General features: G+C 43.4%; 1 pseudogene; it reads right to left on the bottom strand.

Annotated features, from left to right (window-relative positions):
• LOC102836245 overlaps nt 1-3,295 on the bottom strand; it is a 4,071-nt pseudogene extending 776 nt beyond the window's left edge.
• Between the last annotated feature and the right edge of the window lie 4,642 nt (nt 3,296-7,937).

Raw genomic sequence — 7,937 nt, forward strand, 5'->3', positions numbered from 1 at the left:
ATTGGAATACCTAAAATGGGTTCTACAACTTGCCCAGTGAAATACGCTTCTTGTGGAGGCTTTGTGGGACATTCCCACTTGAAAGGATAAGGAGACTAGCCTGGAACAGCTAGCGAAACAAAAGATACTTCTTGAAAGAAAGACCAGCAGGAAAAATCCAAAACAGAAATGGAAATCTGATTGGCTACTACAAGAATAAGCAAGTTATTCACTGGAAAGTCATTAAGACAAGCAATCAAGTCCCTTCAGGACAAATGCGCTGCCAAGAGACTGAAACTCAAAGGGAACACATGAGCAGGCATCTAAGCTTGCTGGTGACCATGTTGGTCTACTGGTGAGTGGAAGAGGGGGAAAGGAAGCAATGAAGAATCGGGCTGAGTTTGACCACATTCCATAGATTCCTGTTGACCTGGAGATGAGAGAAAGAAGATGAAGGACTGGTTGGTCCTAAGTGTAGTGAGATCTGGGGACTCCTGTGCCCATGGACAAGGACATAGCCATGGAGGGCTAGAGTTGAGAGTGAAGAGTCCAGCTGATATGAAATGAGGGCAGATGCACAAGAAAGTCCAAACATATAGACAGTACCCATTCGACCTAGCTTCAATGGCTTGGTGATCAGAACTAGACTAGGGGAAGATAAAAATAAAGCAAACAAGTGTAAATTGCTACAGTTTGATGAGCTTGACCTATACTTACAGATGTAGTGGCTCAAAATACCAACTAAGAGGGAAGGAATCTTCACATCAAGTATCAATCTTATCCTCTCTGTATACTGGGTTTATAGGGACAGGCAACTTAGATACTGGCTGCCTAAAATGGGGGGGGTGGTGGTGGTGGAGGGGTGGCTTGTAACGCATGATGTTACTGCCTTAAAAGTTTTCAAGAGGGAGTTTAGTTTCAGAGTGTGTGGAGAAAGGTAGAATCCCCACTGAATAGATGTCTTCTAGTCTAGATTGGTCTGCTGAAAGGAGCTGGAGATAAGATTCTTCTGATTCAATAGTGAGCAATTGTTATCATGACTAATTATGATTGTCACAACTGTAAAGATAGAAGTTTTGTAACACAAAGTGGGGAGTAGGTAGTTAATCTTACATTCCATGAACAGAGGACCCTAGGGCCATCAAGGGGGAAGAGCATGAGTGGAATGTGGGACCCTATCCAGAGAAGCAGTAACACCGGAGATAGAGGCAGAGATGATGGTATGGTGAACTAGAGCAACTGAGGACTCTAGGCTCATGGAAAGAGAAAGGCTGTATGCTGGAGGCCAAAAGGTAGGCTTGTAGAATGTGCCCTTTGGTTGTTTAAATGATTAAATATTCCTGAGTATTTTTATGTACCTTCTGAAAAAAAGCAAACAAACAGGGAAGGGAAGCAAATACCATTGAATGATGATGCATGGAGATTATAATCATTGCAATGAAACAATGAGTGTAAAACTGATGTTCTCCTATGTAAACTATCATTCAATTCACAATACAAACTTTTTAAAAAATGTAAGCTGCATCAGCTCCTGCAAGTCCCCCCATGTTTGCCAGGTAAGCACAGTAGCCATCCATGGTCTCAGTGATGATGAATACACGGCACCTGGTCCCATTGACTGACAGTTTGAGATGGTGATTGTGTTCTTGGCAGTGTCTGCACCAATGCTGAAATCTGCACCAGGTACATAGTTGGAGACAGTATTGGTGAAATCTGCACCAGGTACATTGTTGGAGACAGCATTGGGGACCATAATCATAGGAACACAGAACTGCTCGTGTTCCTCCCAGGCAGCTGACAGTTCCAACAGTTCTAGGTAGGCCTCAAATCCACCAATAATCAATAAAATGCTGATATTATGAGCACGCTTCTGTACAGCAATCTTCTTCAAATACTTACCAGGTAGAATACGTTTTGTCCCAAGAATTGATCCTCCTTGGCCAGTCCAGCCCCCAACATCTGTCTAACCAATTTCTTTTACCTGACTTTTGGAAAAGTCATCATAGATAGCAAGCATTTTGTGGCCATCAGATATCCCCATCCTTACAGTCGAGAGCACGGTAGCATCCATCCCAGCTGCAGGGGCACTCATCTTTATGGTACCTATGTTATAGTTGCTCTTGACAATCTGTGAGTCTGGAAGTTTGATGGAAAGCTGCCTGTAAGTGTTCAGGTTGCACTCAAAGCTCCTTCGTCAAAGTTGTACAGCCTCTTTGAACCTTCTTTCATCCATGGCCTTTTGCACATCCTGGGTTATCTGCACACATTCCACCAGCAGAAGGCGCAAGAAACCACACCGACTGGGATCTTCAGGACAGCTTCAAGAAGGGTAATGACAGCTTGGACCCCATGTGACTGGCCAAAATCCTGTCAAAAGCTGTTGGAGTTACTCCTGTTTGCACATGTCCAAGTATTGTCACTTGAATGTCAAACTCCAGCTGCTTAACCATCAAATATTTTATTTTCTCAGAAGTAATAGGTTTATTTTGGCAATCAATTGCTCCTTCAGTTATGATACTATTCAGCCTTTTCTTTTGAGCCTGGTTCTCTGGCAGTTTAATGCACATCTTTTCTTCCCAGCCATCTTCTAGAGGAGATTCCACAATAAGTACCCAATCTGCACCACAAGCCAATGCACTGACCAGGACTAAAAATATACACAGTGTTTCCCCATGATTGCAAGAACAAAGGTCCTCTGGTGACTCAGTGCCGTGGTCACGATGGCATCAACAACTTCAGTGATCTTGTGCAGAGCCCAGTCTGTGCCTGTCATCATGTCTGTCCCACAGAGGTTGTTGTCAAAGGAGCCTACCATGTCTGCAATGTTGAGGTATGCATACTTCGTCATGGCATCAGAGTCAATCTGGCCAGACTGGGCCAGCTCTTCCAGCAGCCCACTCCATTCCTTCCAGAAGGTATTGGCCCCTGTTAAGCTTCTATCCTCACCAATTATACAGAGATTCGTCATTCCCAGATGAATCAAGTTGCAGGCAGCTTTTAAGCGGCCTTCCCAAGTATGAAACGATTGGCAACAGGCACTGCTGATGATTGTCCTTCCCATGTGTATAATACTTGAGACACTTTCCCATGAGGCTTCAACAATATTAAGATCTCTATCTACCATACCTTGGTAGCCTTCATATACAAAATATACTTTGGCTCCTACATAGATTCCCATGCGCACTACAGCATGAACAACAATGTTCATTCATTAGTCATCCCCAACCCTGGTCAGCACTCCGATGGCTTTGCCAGTCCCAGAGAAGTGTTCCAGGTATTTCTTGAAGGAACCCTTGCGTGTAGAGGGAGTGTCCATGGTGAGGAGAGATGGTTTTAAGAGCCCTGTGAGGTTAGAGGGAACCACTGAGGTTTCAGCTCAGCCTGCCAATGTGTTTTCAATAGCCTCATGTGTATGTGAGGAGCTCTGGTAGCGTAGTGGTTACGAATCGGGCTGCAAACCGGAAGGTCAGCAGTTCGAAACTACCAGCTGCTCCGCGGGAGAAAGATGAGGCGATCTGCTCCCGTAAAGATTTACAGCCTCGGAAACCCTATTCAGGGTCGCTATGGGTCGAAACCGACTCGACGGCACTTAACAACAACAACAACAACATGTGTATGTGAAAACTCAACAATGAATAAGGAAGATCATAGAAGAATTGATACATTTGAGTTATCATGGTGTTGGAGACGAATATTCAAAGTACCATGGGCTGCCAGACGTAAAAGCAAATCTGTGTTGAAAGTTCAGTTAGCATACTCCTTAGAAGGCAGGATGACAAACTTCAGACATTTTCAGGAGTGATCAGTCCCTCGAGAAGGACATGATGCTTGATAAAGTTGTTGTTGTGAAGTGCCGTCGAGTCGATTCTGACCCATAGAGGCCCTGTATAGGGTTTCCAAGGAGCATCTGGAGAGCTTGAACCACCAACCTTGCAGTTCAAATGGCTTTGCAGTCTGGTGCATTAACCCACAGCGCCACTCCAGGATTGTACTTTCTGCTTGATAAAGTAGAGGGTCAGAAAAAGAGAAAGACCCCTAAAGAGATGCATTGGCCTAGTGGCAGCAACAATGGACTCAAGTGTAACAATTGTGAGGCTGGCGCAGGACCAGACAGAGTTTCATTCTATTATGGAATCTAAGCCTACTCGAAGGCACAAAATCATAACAATGGCTAGTAAAGGAGCCCTGGCTATGGAGTGGGTTTGGTGTTGGGCTGCTAACAGTAAAGTCAGCTGTTCAAATCCACCAGCTGCCCCAAGTGAGAAAGATGAGGCTTTCTGCTCATAAATATTTACAGCCTCAGAACCTCTACACAGGGTGGCCAGGAGTGGAAACCAACTCTATGACAGCAACAACAGCAACAATGGCAATGGCTAATGATCGTGAGCGTCTCTTCTTATGTTTGTTGGTTGTCTGAAAAGTCTTTCTCAGTGAAATGTTTGTTCATGTTCACTGCCCAGTTTTCAATTGACTTGTGTGCATTTTTATCATTGCATCTCCAGCATTAAGTTCAGTGCTCTCATAATAATTGCTGTTTTTGTGAAGCGCCAAGTCAATTCTGATCCATAGCGACTCTACATAGGGTTTCCCAGGAGAGGCTGCTGGGTTTGACCTGCCAACCTTGCGATTAGCAGTCACACCAGGACACCAGTTAATAGTTGGAATTAAGAGCTGTCAAGTTGGTTCCAACTCATAGTAACCCTGTATAGCATTTCTGAGGAGCAGCTGGTAGATTTGAACTGATCCTACAGTGCCACATCAGGAGTCACCACTAATATTTGTCATTGTTGTGAAGTGCTGTCGAGATGGTTCCAACTCATAGCGACCATGCATAGAGTTTCTGAGGAGCGGCTGGTGAGTTTGAACCACCAACCTTGCAGTTCAGACTGACTTTACGGTCAAGGGCTTATCCACAGTGCCACATTGGACTCCACTTAATGTCTCTATTGTTGTTAAGTAATGTTATTGTTGTGAAGTGCCATTGAGTCGGTTCCAATTCATAGTGATTCTGTACAGCAGCTGGGGAGTTTGAACCACTAACCTTGTGGTTCAAGACAACCTTGTAGTCCAGTGTTTTATTACACAGCACTACACCAGGACTCCTCCACTTGATAGTGGTTGCCATCGAGTCAGTTCCAACTCAGCATCCCTGTATAGGGTTTCTGAGGAGCGGCTGAAGAGCTTGAACTGCCAACCTTGTGGTTCAAACTGATCTTTTAGTGCATTAACCCACAACACCACAGTATTGTGCTGTCGAGTGGATTCCAACCCATAGCAACCCTGCATAGGGTTTCCAAGGAGCAGCTGGTGAGCTTGAACCACTGACCTTGCAGTTGAAATGACTTTGCAGTCTTTGCATTAGCCCACAGCGCCACACCATGCATTTTAAAGGGTGGAATAAATGAAGGAAAGAAGAAATTTCTGCCATAAAATTTTAGATGAAGTTGTCTTATACTAGTGGAACCAACAGAGGGCAGGAGAGCTCAGTCTAACAGCAGTACTCCCTTCTGCATGTCGATGAGGCTGCACACAGGCAAAGGGCCTAAGAAACCATCCCAACTTTTTATAGGATTAGAAAATGCACAACCAGAAAAGTATACAGACATCAAAGCCAGCTTCTTGTTGATAAGAGACAGCATTTCAATATGCCTATATGTTAAATTTCAAATCTTTTTCCACTGAATTACACCCATTTCATGATAAGAGGTTTTGCTTCGTGCAGGAGTCAATAGGGTAGGGTTTATAGAGAAAAGGGGAGGGGCTATCAATGTTAAAACATTATTTTAACCACTTGGATAGAATGGATTCAAGGACTATCACAGTGTACTTGTTATGAGTGTAAAAATACAAAACAATGAGAATCTGAGGCCCTGACTCTGATACTACTTATCTGTCTTTTAGGGAGATCGTCCCTTTTCTGTTCTTGTTGTTGTAAAGTGCCGTCTAGTTGGTTCTGGCTTACATGACCTTATGTAGTGTTTCTGAGGAGTGGCTGGTAAGTTTGAACTGCTGACCTTGCAGTTCAAACTGATCTTGCAGTCCATTGCTGCAGTGCCATACCAGTACTACTTCTTTAGACTTCATTTTCCCAAATGTAAATGAAATGGCAAGACTAGATGGTTTTTAAGGCTCCATTCTGTGGGTGAATCCATTTCTGGTCCCAGTCCTGCCTCTGCCATCAGCTGTACGAGTATTATCAAGAAAATCAATGAAGCAGGTACTTTGGACCCAGCAAGGCAAAGCTAAGTCCATTGTACTCTGATGTTCCCATCAAAATTAGAAAAGGTGAGCAAGAAAAGAGGGTGGGAGCTAGACAAACTAAAAGAAAAATGAGACAGAAGGTGAATAAGAAAAAGAGCAAAAGGGAGAAAGAGGAGAGAAAAGGAAAACTCTAGAAGAAGAAATGAAGGAGAATGATGAAAAGGAAAAAAAAGAGAAGAGCGAGAGACAAGAAAAGAGAAATTGTGAGCAGGGGTTTTCTTAGGTGTTGGCACTCTGGTTGCCAGCTTGAATCAAGTTCTTAGGATGACCTAGGAGTCTATGCTTTAAAAAAGTTTTCTCAGGCCATATTGATGTGAAGCTAGACACCAGTCTAGAGGAATGGACAAGATTTTGAGTGTGGTCAGATTGGAGTTGTTGCAGCAGAGCTTTCAGTTTCCTTGGGGTATTTCATCTTGTCATGATCTTTCAAGGTGGAAGTCCAAGGATCACCCTGAAGTGAAGCCTCCACATCTGTCCCACACTGCTGAATGGAACAAGGCCACTTATTTCCCATCTCAGTTTTTCAGAAGGGTCTGTTTGAAACAACTCCCCTGCTGCTGAGGGAAACCTCTAGGCAGACACAGACTTAATCTCTTGTTATTAAGAGAAAAGTAGGTAAAAGAGAACCAGGAGATATTTTGTGGATGGCATAGTGGGGCAGAACACTACTAATCTATTTCATATCACTGGAAACCCTGAGCAGAAGTCACAAATCAGCAATTAGAAACTTCTGGAGACACTAATGGACCCACACACAGATAGGGCACCTGGGAGGAGAATTAGGAACACAGTTTCCATAGTTACCTTTGGTGAGAGAGGAAATATTGGAGTAGCCGAATGAGCTCTGACCAGCAAATCAGTAGCTATAGAACCTGGGACCTCCAGGCTCATGTCTGGTTGGCATTAGCAACCTTATGCAACAGAAGGAAACATTACCTGGTCCTAGCCTCTCAATCATTCCTATGCTTGAGCCCATTGTTGTAGCCCTTGTGTCATCTCATTGAGGGTCTTCCTCTGTTTTGATAACTTTCTACTTTACCAAGCATGATACCCTTTTCCAGACATTGATTCCCCCTTGATAACATGTCCAAAACATGTGAGACAAAGTCTCATCATGCTTGCTTTTAAGGACCATTCTGGCTGTACTTTTGCCAACACTTCATTCTTCTGGCAGTTCATAGTATATTTGATATTCTCATTCAACACCATAATTCAAAGGTATCAATTCTTCCTTGGTCTTCCTTATTTAGAGTTCAACTTTTGCATGCATGAAGTGATTAAAAAGAGTAGGGGTTGGTCAGGCACAACTTAGTCTTCCAAGTGACATCTTTGCTTTTTAAGACTATAAAGAGAATTTTTTACCAGTAGATTTCCCCACTGTAATATGCCATTTGTTTTTCTTCTTCTTGCTAGTCTGTGTTTGTATGGAAGCTTTCCTGAAGCCTATATACCATGGGTGACCCTGCTGGTATCTGAAATACTGGTGATAAAGCTTATAGCATCATAACAACATGCAAGCCACCATAGTACAACAAGCTGTCAGACCAGTGGCTGGTGAAACACTAGACAGAGACAATTTAGCATTGTTATCCATGCCTATTGTATGCAAAGAGTATATGCCTACTTCACTGGCTGATGACTGATTCCTCTCTAGACTTTCCAATAGGTATCATTATTTCAATGATTATGTTTGCATT

This window comes from Chrysochloris asiatica, unplaced genomic scaffold (assembly GCF_000296735.1).
Source record: "Chrysochloris asiatica unplaced genomic scaffold, ChrAsi1.0 scaffold00177, whole genome shotgun sequence".
Taxonomy (NCBI): Eukaryota; Metazoa; Chordata; class Mammalia; order Afrosoricida; family Chrysochloridae; genus Chrysochloris; species Chrysochloris asiatica.